The sequence below is a fragment of the Oryctolagus cuniculus genome, chromosome 3, assembly GCF_051225735.1.
Source record: "Oryctolagus cuniculus isolate XC-2025 breed Fujian yellow rabbit chromosome 3, ASM5122573v1, whole genome shotgun sequence".
Classification (NCBI taxonomy): Eukaryota; Metazoa; Chordata; class Mammalia; order Lagomorpha; family Leporidae; genus Oryctolagus; species Oryctolagus cuniculus.
In genome coordinates this window covers 138636580-138649675 of record NC_142869.1, presented here as the reverse complement: position 1 = coordinate 138649675, position 13096 = coordinate 138636580, and the positions used below count along the sequence as shown (strand labels likewise).

The 13096-nt window shown below is 45.8% G+C and overlaps 1 long non-coding RNA gene across 5 annotated transcripts in view; it reads right to left on the bottom strand.

Annotated features, from left to right (window-relative positions):
- Window positions 1-11533, bottom strand: part of LOC103348695 (uncharacterized) — a 45606-nt gene extending 34073 nt beyond the window's left edge. For 3 of the 5 annotated variants that reach the window (XR_016230976.1, XR_016230975.1, XR_016230977.1), the window contains exons 1-2: window positions 11002-11281; window positions 5660-5722 (exon numbers count right to left, since the gene is read on the bottom strand). This is a non-coding gene — a long non-coding RNA (uncharacterized LOC103348695). Of the gene's footprint in view, window positions 1-5659; window positions 5723-10527; window positions 10653-11001 lie in introns of those variants that run through there. The other 2 variants (XR_016230979.1, XR_016230978.1) reach the window with 2 other exon arrangements.
- Window positions 11534-13096: the final 1563 nt, after the last annotated feature.

Genomic DNA, 13096 nt, shown 5'->3' with positions numbered 1-13096 from the left:
TTTCCTAACTACACTCCTGAAAACACTTAGCAAAAATTTTAACAACTCCCTATGCATTAAGTAATTCATTTACTCACAAAAAGTATTTCTTGATAACACAAAAGAAACATCATTAAGTACAATGAAGTCTTAGGACCTTGGTCCAGTTACTAATCTCCCAAAACTTCAGTTTCCTACTGACAAAAATTTGAGAAGATAACTTCAAAGGAGCCATCATCTCCAGAATTACATACTAGCATCTACCACTTCTAAAAATTTTCCACCTCGTATTTCTCAGGCTCGATTTAATTATAACTGTCCTTGGGGCCAGCACTGTGTCATAGCAGGTAAAGCTGCCACCAGCGGTGCCAATTCAAGTCCCGGCTGCTCCACTGCTAATGTGCCTGGGAAAGCAGCGGAGGATGGCCCAAGTGCCTGGGCCCCTAAACCCATGTAAGAGACCAAAAAGAAGCTCCTGGTTCCTAGATTAGGCACAGCTCTGGCCACTGCAGGCATTTGGGGAGTGAACTAGCGGATGGAAGACCTCTCTCTCTCTGTCTTTACCTCTCTCTGTAACTCTTTCAAATAAACAAAATAAATTATTTTAAAATAAATCTTTAAAAAAGTAATAACCATATAATAATTCATCATTTGCTTTGTAGTGCCTTAAACCTTAAATATTATGTAGGACATCTGTTTGGTAAAAGTCACCTTTCATATTAGATTTGCTTGACAAATTTGAACATACTAAATCTTTGTTACTTAGTCATGAAGTTAGGGACCAGGTACATCTTTAGATATGGGAAGAATTGTTAGCTCCATAACCTTCAGTGATTGTTTCTATAATAACATTTCTTCAAAAGCCCTGTTTGGATAACCCAGTCACATAATAAAAAATCTATTGTGATATCTCCTGCCATTTTGCTATTTCAACTGACAGGAGAAGACAAGTTGAATGGGACTGGTGCTGTGGCACAGTGGGTTAACACACTGGCATGAAGTGCCAGCATCCCATATGGGTGCTGGTTTGAGACCCGGCTGCTCCACTTCCTATCCAGCTCTCTGCTATGGCCTAGGAAAGCAGTAGAAGATGGTCCAGGTCCTTGTGCCCCTGCTCCTGCGTGGGAGACCCAGAAGAAGCTTCTGGCTCCCGGCTTCGGATCAGCGCAGCTCCAGCTGTTGCGGCCAATTGGGGAGTGAACCAGCGGATGGAAGACAAATTGAATATAAGTTCTACTTTCATTTATTCAATCAGCTGATGTCATAAAAATATTTTTTAAAAAGAATACAAACTACTGCTTTCTCTTAAGATAGTGAAGGTAAAACATATGTAAGGAGCACGAAGTATCATGGTGGTACAGTTACATGGAAGTTAGGAAAAGGAAGAATTTCTTTCCAGATACTGGATTAGAAGCTTTGTAAAACAAAAATATTTGGACAGTATCAAATATCATTATGTCATTTAAAAAGTAATATACTACAACTGTTGTGTCACAGAAAAGATAAATATAAAATGCCAGCACTCAAAGTGAAAAAAAAAATCAAAAAAGAAATGGATTTGTTAGTTGCTTCTCTATGGTGGGATTATTTGTTTGTTTTTTAAATTTATTTATTTATTTGAGAGGTAGCGTTACAGACAGAGAGGGAAAAAGAGAGAGAAAGGTCTTCCATCTGCTGGCTTACTCCCCAAACAGCTGCAGTGCCGGAACTGAGCTGATCTGAAGCCAGGAGCCAGTAGTTTCTTTTGGGTCTCCCACACAGGTGCAGGGGTCCAAGCACTTGGGCCATCTTACACTGCTTTCCCAGGCCATCAGCAAAGAACTGGATCAGAAGAGCAGCTGGGACACGAACCAGTACCCTTATGGGATGCCGGTGCAACAAGCAGAGGCTTAGCCTACGAGGACACAGCGCCGGCTCCAGTTTTTTATTTTTATTCTTATTTTTTTTTATTTATTTGAAAAGCAGAGAAAGAGAAAAAGATCTTCTGCTCACTGGGACACTCCTCAAATGCTCACAACTGGAGTTGGGTCAGGCCAAAGCCAGGAGCCTAGAATTCAATACAGGTCTCATGCAAGGTGCCAGGGACCAAAATACTTAAACTATCATCCCCTGCTCCCTCTCAGTGTGTGCCTTAGCAGGAAGCCTGACGTATAGCCAGGACTCAAACCCAGGCACTAATGTAGCACGTGGGCACCCCTGGCAGTTCTTAACTGCTGCACCAAATGCCTTCTCTTTAATAAACATATATTGTTCTTATATCATACAATAAAAGATTCTTTATTATTTGTTAAGTCCATTACTTTGATCTATTGTATATTAAATGAAATGCTACAGGTCAAAAGACTAATTTATAAAAGAAAAATTAAGTATCAAATAATTTATATTTTAAATACTGCAAGTACATGAAGGCTCTAAAATATTAAGCCCCTCTCTCCCTATTTGAAAGAACCATTGATTTTGGGTGTAATGACTTTACTGTAAAGGAGAATTTGTAAATCCAGAGGGCTAGCATATGTGAGCTTTCATAAATGTTGGCTAAGGGCTGGTGCCGCGGCTCACTTGGCTAATCCTCCGCCTGTAGCGCCGGCACCCTGGGTTCTAGTCCCGGTTGCTCCTCTTCCAGTCCAGCTCTCCGCTGTGGCCAGGAAGGCAGTGGAGAATGGCCCAAGTGCTTGGGCCCTGCAACTGCATAGGAGACCAGGAGGAGGCACCTGGCTCCTGGCTTCAGATGGGCACAGCGCGCCAGCCCTAGCGGCCATTTTGGGGAGTGACCAACGGAAAAAAGGAAGACCTTTCTCTCTGTCTCTCTCTCTCTCTCTAACTCTGCCTGTAAAAAAAAAAAAAAAAAAAAAAAATTTGGATAAGGAGAAAGAAATGAGTGACTGAAAACGCAGCTGGCTGAATACCAGACCACTACTTTTCACATAAGCTAGTCTATGATTAAAATAATTTTTGGTATATAATGGATTGCATTGTTAGAGCAGCACCTGTTTCCAACACAGCAAAAACACTTTCCAGCTTTCTGAAACTACCTATATGTGAGAAATGATCCAATTAAGCAATATATTTACTTTTATTTGAAGAAGAAATACTTTCAGTGAATCAATCAATAACATTAATAGTCTAACATCTGGCATCCTATCAGGCAGCTTCAAGCTGTGTCATCCAAGTGGTTTTTTCCTTGAAGACAAACATATGTGTGAATATACATACATGCAAGCACAACATATGAAGTTTTCTTTTGGCATCAAAATAAGTTTTTAGGGTATGTGTTTGTAAAGAGACACAGCTCATGCTCCACCTATGTTAACAGGGTAAGCTGGCCAGACTATCAGGGCAGCTAATTTCGATCTATTCAACATTGCTTCAAAAGACCACACTGGCAGTATCTGGGCTTGCTCCTCTCCAGAACAGCAAAGTCACAGATCCATGTGAAAAATACACTTTTAAATCCATGCATATAAATCAAAGGAAAATATTTCCTTTAAGGCAAGCATATGAAGATACTAAGACAACACTCTAGTTAAATATTAATATACTTAATATTTCGAAATAAGGAATTTGGGCAGACATAATTTACAATTCTATAGTGAAACCTATCTACAGAAGCCATGTTCACTGTATTTCAATAGCATCTCAACTTGAAATGCACAATGCAGCTTCTCTGTGAACTACTAATACTGTAAAGCATACAATAATTCCCTATAAGAAAACACAAAATAACAACCAGGCTGTGCACCGGGCACTCTTTCTCCCATATAATTATTGGCACCTAGTCATTAAACCCATTCAACAAGAGAGCTCTAATAAATGAACTATGTTATGACAGGTAAAAGAAAGAAATGACTCTACGTGCTTAAAAAGAGAAACTTTACATACAAGCATTAAAAGCTAAAATCAAAGCAACCATATTTCATATTTATAAATATCTTTGCCCATTTTAGTTCATTAAAATAAAATGATTTAAGATTTTCCAGAGAAGATATGAAATATGTCTTTATAACTGATATAAAAGTGTATACATAGCCGGCACCGTGGCTCACTAGGCTAATCCTCCGTCTACAGCGCCAGCATACTGGGTTCTAGTCCCTGTTGGGGCGCCGGATTCTGTCCTGGTTGCCCCTCTTCCAGTCCAGCTCTCTGCTGTGGCCCAGGAGTGCAGTGGAGGATGGCCCAAGTGCTTGGGTCCTGTGCCCACATGGGAGACCAGGAGAAGCACCTGGCTCCTGGCTCCGGATCAGTGTGGTGCGCCAGCCGTGGCAGCCATTTGGGGGGTGAACCAACAGAAGGAAGACCTTTCTCTCTGTCTCTCTCTCACACTGTCTAACTCTGCCTGTCAAAAATAAAATTTTTTTTTAAAAAGTCTATACATAAACATGTTACTGTTCTCCAAATACCCATATAATGGGGATTGAAAACACAAAGAATCTATCAAATTTATATCTCAGAGATCCAAATATAAGTTGAACTTCATGTCTCTGACCTTTCCTAAAAATATGACAGTAAACAGATGTGCCACTAAAATAAAACCACCAGGACTCTAGTACTGATTCTCAGGAAAGTGGGAAATGCAGACCTGCCCTTTGGAAATACAAAGGGTAATGTAGACTGAGGTTTACAAACACAATCTCTGCTAAGATGATAGGCCAAATCATCTCTAATTTGTACGTAACTGTACAAATTATACACGGAACCCACATTCTGTCACCAGTAACCATCAATAAATAAATTCAAAGCTAAACAAAGTGTAACTGAAATTATACCTCTACCATAAATTACCCAAAAAAAAGCAATGGTCAATGCAATGAACATACTCTTGCCTTAAAGCTAACACTTAAATTTTCAAGAACCACAGGGAGAAAAATGAAAACTAACAAAACTAACAGACTCAAAATTAATTTATAATTGAAAGCATGTCATAAAGATATATTAGTAATTCCAAAAGATAAATAATCTAAGTAATAAAATAAGGAAATACATAAACAAATCAGTAAATACATACTTCTGCAAGATAAACAATAAGTCACCCCAAATAAATTCACAACCTAAAAATAATGATTTTTCTGGATTCTAAGAGCTTTAAATAAACAAATGTACATAAACTAAAACAATCCTTGTTAGAATTAGAAATATGTTTCAATGCTTTTGGTAAAATTTTCATGTCATACATAAGAGTATATCTGGGGCCCGGTGCTATGGCGCAGTGGGCTAAGCCTCTGCCTGCAGTCCCGGCATCCCATATGGGCGCTGGTTCAAGTCCCAGCTGCTCCTCTTCTGATCCAGCTCTCTGCTCATGGCTTGGGAAAGCAGTGGAGGATGGCCCAAGTCCTTTGGCCCCTGCAACCACGAGGGAGACCTGGAAGAAGCTCCTGGCTTCAGATCAGTCCAGCTCCAACCATTGCGGCCATTTGTGGAGTGGACCAGCAGATGGAAGACCTCTCTTTCTCTCCCTCTCTCTCCCTCTGTCTGTAACTCTACCTCTCAAAAAAAAAAAAAAAAAAAAAAGAGTATATCTGTAATTTTTAAAAGACTGCATAGTATTAGTTCTCATAAATTATTAATACAATTATAATACATCCTCCTCTGTATGTTATATATACTATCTTAGCCTAACATAGTTTCCTTCAAATATCTAGACACAGAAAATACTCTTAGATTTCTTCTTCTAAGAGATACTTACAGTACGTAACTGCTACAGCCTTTCTGACCGTTTTCTCATCTTCGTCAAGTTGTCAGAAATTTTCTGCAAGGAAAAATAATAAGAATAACCTAATGGTTTGTAATTCTACAAAATAACAGGCAGTGGATATTACTAGTTGCAAACTGTGTCAAGTTTTTAGAAGTCTTGAGAATACCAAGTTTAAGCTGATGGGGTCCAGTTTCCTCTATCAGAGTTGGCATGCAAGCTGCTACTATGGGCAGAAATTCAGATATGAACAGAAGGACTCTGAAGGACAAGGCAGGGGTTCAATTACTTGAACCATCACCTGCTGCTTCCGAGGGTGCACATTAGCAGGAAGCTACAAATCAGAGCAGAGTCAAGACCGGAACCCAAGTACTCCAATACAGGATGCAGGCATCTGAAGCAGCATGTTAACAGCTGCACCCACACTTGCCCCAATCAAAGTATTTTATGTACATTATCTCAATAAATTTTCACAACTCTTTAAGTTAGGCAGCATGAGCATTTTGCCCATTTTATAGTGAAGGAAACTGCATATACTGCCCACAGTGCCCAAGTGGCAGCAAAGATTTGGTCTCTCGCTATACAACTTCAGCGTGAACTACAGAACCCTTAAATTTGGGCCCAACCTAAAAACTGCATAAGATTCTGAAACATGTTACATTGGGTGGAGCAACGGTTCTCTGTAAGAGGTGACTCTGTTTCCCCCCAGGAGACGTCTGGGTCATCTTGACCGGGAAGTGACATCCAGTGGGCAGTAGTCAGCGACACAGCAACACACTCGACAATGCACACAACAGCCCCCCACAACAAATAATTATCTGACCCAAAACATTATTGGTGCTGAGGGCAGGGAATCCTGGGTTCAAGTAAAACAATTTGTAGAGGATGATTTTCCCAAACAATACTTATGCTAATCAAGAATGCAGAGTATTTTCCCCATGCATAATTTTATACCTAGTGAAACATCCTGGGTAAAAAAAAAAAAAAAAAAATCTGTATTCTTGGGACAGTAGGTATTTGAGAACTTTCTGTCCCTTCTGCTCACTATGTCTGTAAAGGACAAGCGTTTGGCACAGTGCTTGAGTCACTGCTTGGGTTGCCAGCATCTCACATCAGAGAGTCTGGCTCAAGTCCCTGATCCTCCACTTCCATCCAGTTTCCCATTGAGGCGCATCCTGGGTGACAGGATTGGTACACTGGATGGCTCTCCTGGGAGACCAGGACGGAGTTCCAGGCTCCCAGCTTTGCTCTGGCCCAGCCCTGGATCCTGCATGAATGTGGGAATAAAACAGCAGATGGAAGATCTCTTTCTTTCAAATAAAAAAATGTTAAACAAAAGCTCAGAAAAATATTTTTCTGCAAACCTAAAATTACTTTAAAAATAATCTAATTTTTAACATGGACTCCTCACTTATTTAACCGAAAGTATAAGTAACTTTCTGAGAACACTAAAAAACAATAAAAGGGGACCAGCATTGTAGCATAATGGGTAAAGCTTCTGTCTCAATGCTGGCATCATATATGGATGCCGGTCTGTGTCCTGGCTGCTCCACTCCAATCCAGTTCCTTACTAACGGCCTGGGAAAATCAGCGGAGGATGATTTTAAAACACCTGCAACCCACAGGGGAGACCTGGATAAAGTGCATGGCTTCGGCAGCCATCTGTCTGTTCGGCCATCTGAGGAGTGAACCAGTGTTTGGAAGATCTCTGTCTCTCCTTCTAACTCTAACTTTCAAGTTAAATAAATAAATCTTTTAAAACAGCCAGCAAAAGTCTGTCCTAAAATGATTTTTTTCAAGATTCATTTATTTAATTTGAAAGAGTTACACAAACACACACAGGCCCTTCGTATATGTAGGGAGGGAGAGAGACTATATAACATTTAAGAGAATGGAATAAACTAAAATGATAATACTAGTTTATCTCTGATTTGCAGAACTTTAACAAAATTTCATTTACTCCATATAAATCATTACTTTCCAATTCTATAAATGAACAGATACCATGTTAATGACTGTTGTTCACAAAAGACATCCGTCTAGACGAAGAAGCAATTAAGCACCTTAAAATAGTAGTCAGATTCAGGCTTCAGTTTATCAGTTGGTCCTTGCTGATTTTTATCGCTGTGGGGAATCTGTCCCTCACAGATCTAAGTCTTCGAGGCCCTGCACACTCTGACTCCTGACTGTCCCAACAGCCTCAGTATCACTCCGGTCACCAGGATCTCTGCGTTCCTCAAACACTGCCAGCCCTCTCCTCCCCAGAGCCCACTCCTCCTCCTCCTCTCCAGCTTCTGCTCAGATGTCACCTCCTCAGGCTGCAGTCTAACACATTACTCACGCTGCGTCCCTTTCTTCAATGTAAAATGGTGACTGTCACAGCACGCACCTCTCCGGCTGCCACAAGGTATAAATGCACGCAAACCAGCAGAGTGCCTAGCACGGTGCCCAACGTCATCTACTACCATCATTACTCAACGTGCCCCATCGTAAATCCCTTGCTATCCATGCGCACCATCTTGGAATTATCTTATTTGTCACCCGCTCTGCAGTTCTCCCCAAAACCCTAGAGTGTCTGCTTCGTGAGCAGCTGTGTGTGCTTCATTCAACGCTCCATGACCACCTCCAAAGGATGTGCGGGTATCTGGTGAGTACATGACTAAACCACATCCGGCGTTTCTTGCAGATAATGTCTGGATTCAAAGAATTAAGTGATTGGGCCTGGGCTGTGGCGCAGTGGGTTAATCCTCTGCCTGCAGTTTCAGCATCCCATATGGACGCCAGTTCTAGTTCCAGCTGCTCCTCTTCTGATCCAGCTCTCTGCTATGGCCTGGGAAAGCAATGGAGGATGGCTCAAGTCCTTGGGCCCCTGTACCAGCATCAGAAACCCAGAAGAAGTTCCTGGCTCCTTGTGGGGAGCAACTGGGAGCAACTCGGACTAGACTAAGTTACTGGAATTAAGACTTATTCTATGCATCTGCTCTCCCACAATATGGCACTGGGAGAGGAGGAAACAGCTTCTACACAGCTGCCTCCAGTTCAACCAATAAACAGCAGGACCTGCTCCTGATTGGAGGAGAGCAGCGTACTCGGCGTGTGGGTAGCAGAGTTGGGATTGGTGGAAGAGGACTATAAAGGAGGAGAGACAACATGCACCAGGAACACCTGAGGAACATCTGAGCAGCCCCCGAGAGAGCCGGCCGGCGGTGTGCCGCTCCCCCGCGGAAGTGGGGAAAGTGGCAGGGGGAACTGCCCTTCCACGGAGGTGGAAGGGACGGGAGCCAACCCGGGAAGAACCAGCAGCAAACCCGGGAAGGGCCGAGCAGACAAAAGAACAGCGCAGGGTCCTGTGTCGTTCCTTCGCGAAGAGGGGGAGCGACATAATGGTGCCGTGACTCGGATATGAAGCCTAGGCAGGGTTTAGTGTCGTTCCTCCATGAAGAGGGGGAGCGACAGCTCCTGGCTTCGGATTGGCTAAGCTCTGGCCGTTTCAGGCAATTGGGGAGTGAATCAGTGGATGGAAGACAGTTTCTCTCTGTCTCTCCCTCTCACTGTCTGTAACTCTATCTCTCAAATAAATAAAATCTTAAAAAAAAAAAAAAGAATTGTTAAAAGCAGCAATGTTTTTTCATGAATGTTAAAGATGCCCTGTGTTTTTCAAAAACATTCTGCATGAAATTTCTAATTCAATTTTCAGCGAACTTTCTATTTATATATACATACTACATAACCATCCCCCAAACTGAGGCTACGCTTTTTCTAACTTCTTTTTATGTTTCTGAGCATAATGGGCTATGCAGAAATAAATCAAGGGTTGGACTGAAAGCTGTGGTTAAAACTCTGCCCTGGGGTCTGGTGCTGTGGCTTAGGGGGTCAAGCCACCAACTGCACTACCACTGGCATACCATATGGGAGCCCCTTGGAATCCCGGCGGCTCCACTTCCCTTCCGGCTCCTTGCTAATGTGCTGGGGAAAGCAGCAAAACAAGGCCCAGGTGCTTGGGCCACTGCACTCATGTGGGAGACCTGAAAGACGCTCCAGGCTCCTGGCTTCTTCCTGGCCCAGGCCCAGCTGGCCATCTGGGGAGTGAACTAGCAGACTGAAGATCTCTCTGTCTCTCCTTTGCTAACTCTCCCTTTCAAAATAAATAAAATAAATCTTTAAAAAACAAAAAGAGAGAAAAACCCTCAGTCCTCACTCACCCCGAATCCTCCCCGTTACAGGTCTCCTGACTTACAGGCTCAACCTCACTGGTTCACCAAGGGAAATCCCGAATGGAAGGCTCTGATGGACCTGACAGCTCAGCACTAATTTCTTAAACGCATCTGAAAGTACCAGAAATCCACGCCTTTCGCCCTCCTGAGAATTCAACGTCCGACTTGACCCGGCGGTTCTTCAAGTGCCTAAGAAACCCCTTTCCCGCACTCGCGGGTTCCTGTTCAGGAAGGCATGGTCCAGCCGAAACCCGGCTTGCGGAGCCCTCCACGCACTTTGCAGTTGGGCTTTCCGCGAACAAAACACCCGGCCGTGGACACACCAGCACCTTCGTCACGGGTCAAGGCCGCGGCGAAGGACACAGCGACGGGAACGCCTCCGCGCCCTTCCCCGAAGCACCAAGCCACGGCGCAGAGTAGGTCTCGCTCCACACCCGGAGCGAGGCCCCCGATCGGAAGGGGTAACGAGGCTCACGGCGGGCACGGGCACGGGCACAGCCCGGCCGGGCGGCAGCGGCGGCCCCAAGCCGCTCTCCGGGAAAGGTTCCCGGGCAGGGCCGGGCGCAGGCGGCGGCCGCGACGTCGACGCCCCCGGCCCAGGGCTCCGCGGCCGGCGCAACGCTGGAGCACAAAGTTTCGAAGACGAACCTGAGCGCAGAAACGCACGGGCGTCGGAGCAGAAATACTCCAGGAACCAGCCCGAGGCGAGCCCCTCGACGCTCCGATCGCCTGCGGGGCAGAAAAGCCGAAGGGGCCGCGGAGGAGGCGGCGGCCTGGTTCGCCTCCTCCAACGCCGCCGGGGCCCCCAGCCATCCAGGTGGTAACCGCGCAACCGACTCAGGCGCGCGCCCCGAAGGCCGCTAGGGAAAGGCCTGCGACCCCCAGGTCAGCCCCGCGCGCACGCCCGGGGCCTTCCCGCCTCCCGCGGAGAACCGGTCCGGGGGCGCGGGCCTAGAGGCAGGCGGCGGGACAGGCGTCCCCGTCCCTGGACGGCCCGCGGGGCGCGCAGGAGCCGAGCGCCGGCGCCCCGGGACCCCGGGCAACTTCGCCCTGCTCGGCCGCCGGCTGCCCCCGCCCCGGTGGGGCAGGAAGGGACCCGAGACGAGCGCGGCGTGGACTCACTTTTTCTCTCTTTTCGGCCTCCTCTTTCGGGCCTGAGTGGCCAGCACCACCATTAGCGGTCGGGCAGGGCCGCGCAGCTTTCCCGGAGCGCTGTCACCGCGTCCAAGCGACGTTGGCGTGGACGACGCGGGAGCGGAGTGGGGCCGAGCCGGGCAGCAGCCTCCGCAGAACCGCGCCCGCGCCGCCCCTCCCGCAGCCCGGGGTCATCGGACCCTGCAGCGCGCCCCTCACCCACCCCCACCCCCACCCCGTCACCCACCGGCGCCGACCGCGCCCCGCAGTCCCGGCTTCCGCCGCGCGCGCCCCTGAGGCTGGCTTTGGCCGCCCACCCAGCCTGGTCTGGGACCGCTAACTCGCCCTCAAAATATCAAACTGGGACTGGCGCGGTGGCTCATTTGGTTAATCTTCCGCCACGGCGCCGGCATCCCACATGTGGGCGCCAGGTTCTTGTCCCGGTGGCTCCTCTTCCAGTCCAGCTCTCTGCTGTGGCCTGGGAGGGCAGTGGAGGATGGCCCAAGTGCTTGGGCCCTGCACCTGCATGGGAGACCGGGAGGAAGCACCCGGCTCCTGACTTCGGATGGGCATAGCTCCCGCCATAGCGGCCATTTGGGGAGTGAACCAACGAAAGGAAGACCTTTCTTTCTGTCTCTCTGTCTTAACTCTGTCAAATTAAAAAATTAAAAAATATATATCAAACCGACAGGAAAGACGCAAGAAAAATATAACGAAGGCCATATGAACCATAAACACCAGTATTTAACATTTCTCCACATCTGCCTCTTGTACCTGTTACCCCCAAGTATTTCAATGTGTATCTACTGAGAACAAAGATACCCTCCTACATGCTCAGAATTCTATTCTCTCCAAAAAAGTTAACTTTCTTGATGCAATGTGATATTCTGTAATATACAGTCCATATTTGAGTTTTCAAACTGGCCCTTTATTAGCCTTTTTAGTTGACTTTTTTTTTTCCAACCCAGGATACAATCAAGGACCATCCATTGCATTGGGTTGGCCTGTCTTTTTAAGCTCCTTTAGTAGAGAATAAGCCCTGGTTTTGTTTACTTATTCTGTTTCATAACCTTGACTCTTTGGAAGAATACAGTTCTACTGTTTTGCAGAATGTTCCTCAATTTCTATTTGCTTTCCTACGGTTAGACTGGAGTTGAACAATTTTGTCAGGGATTTCTGTTGTACACTGATGCTGTATCCCTCTTAGTGCACAAGTGATGCTAGCTTGTTCAGTGACAGTGTGGTTACGTCTAATATAATCATTTCTCCATGGCAAAGGTCTCTTTTTCTTCTTTCAGAATTTATTTATTTATTTGAAAGGCAGGGTCACAGAGAGAGACCGAGAGACAGAGGTCTTCCATCCACTGGTTCACTCCCCAAATGGCTGCAACAGTCAGAGCTGGACCAATCTGAAGCCAGCATCCAGGAGCTTCTTCCAGGTCTGCCACTTGGTGTAGGGGCCCAAGGACTTGGGTCATCTTCTGCTGCCATCCCAGGCCATTAGCGGAGAGCTGGATTGAAAGTGGAGCACCGGGACTCAAACTGGTGCCCATATGGATGCCTCTGCTGCGGGTAGTGGCTTTACCCGCTACAGCACAGTGCCAGCCCCTCTTTTTCCTTTGGTATTTAAAAGGTAGTCTGTGTCAAAAATAGGCAAAAGACTTGAATGCACATTTCTTCAAAACTTATAAATGGCCAACACACACACACATACAAGATGCGCAACATCACTGATCATTAGGGATATGCAAAGCAAAACTACAACAAGAACACGTCACACCTAACAGTATAATTTTTCGTTTGAAATGGACAAGTATTGATTAGAATTTTGGACCCCCAAATATTGAAAGCAACTGAAACCCTAGTCCATTCCTTGAGGGGTGGGAGAGGATGGAAAATATTGCAGTTCTATGTTGAGGTTGATTCGTTCTGAGAGGGTTCGTTCTGAGAGGAGGAGCGTGGTGGGGGCCAGAGGCGCGGAGTCACCACACAGACTCTGGGAGTTAGGTAAAAGCAGGCCTGAGGCAAGCAGCCTGCAGACTTATTTATTTCAGTTGCTACAATTGCTTATATAGCCAAGGCA